We start from the raw sequence: 1058 nt of genomic DNA on the forward strand, positions 1-1058 counted from the left end.
CTCTCTCTCTCTCTCTCTCTCTCTCTCTCTCTCTCTCTCTCTCTCTCTCTCTCTCTCCAGTCATCGAACGTATGTCCCTTCTAAGCAGTTGTCTCTATTCAGTCAATCGCCTGCCTTTCTTTTATGGTCTCTTAAAATTAGTCATCGCTTACATCTCTTTTACCCTAGGCAAGACGCTACCTTAGAATTACAAAGTTCTATCTGACAATTTCGGCCGCTTTGAGTTACTAAGACCATGAGATAAGAAACCAAAAAAATATTCTATCTACCCATTCAAAACCATCGTAAGTTCATTCGGAGTGATTATTATAATATCAAAATACATTGTAATTGCTTTCGAAAAAGCTTGGCCATGTTGCAAAATTCAAAAACTTTCACTTCAAATTTCTCAGAACCCAGGTGCTGAGCTGATAGAACGTTGTAATTCTAGGGTAGGCCTAGCGAACAGACTATCAAAGGACTCCAGCCATAGTGGTTTCGCCGAATCCCAACCAAGTTGGAAATTGCACGTTCTTCTGAGAAAATGTCCTTGACCTTGTTTTGGGAATATGAAGGAACAATTCACATGGATGTTATGGAGCAGGGTAACGCTGTCAACGCTGATCGATATGTGGAGGCTCTTCCAAAACGTTGGGCACCAAGTTTATCACGAGTCAGCCTGGCAAAAAATGTCATTCTCCATCATAACGATGATGCTTGTCCTCCCTGCACAAGCCACAAGGCCCGGGGTTCCAGAATGCGACTCGGATTCTGCGCAGTTCTGATGTCATTTTCACAAGTACAGTACATACAGTTTCTACAATTTTAACAGGAGAGCAAAAAAACCCCCACAAAAAACCACACACACATACAAAAACACGAACAAAGACAACCAACAACAAAAAAAAAAAAAAAAAGAAAAGAATGATTTTACCAAGAAAACAAGATTCGTTTAAAAGATTATAAGGAAGTTAATATCAAAATTGTATTCTTGAAAATATTGACTTAGGATGTTTGCAAAGAGTTTGTTTTCTTGATAATAATCTAACATACAGGTTGGTTTATTTTTGGGTGTTTTT

This window comes from Aplysia californica, unplaced genomic scaffold (genome assembly GCF_000002075.1).
Source record: "Aplysia californica isolate F4 #8 unplaced genomic scaffold, AplCal3.0 scaffold00112, whole genome shotgun sequence".
NCBI lineage: Eukaryota > Metazoa > Mollusca > Gastropoda > Aplysiida > Aplysiidae > Aplysia > Aplysia californica.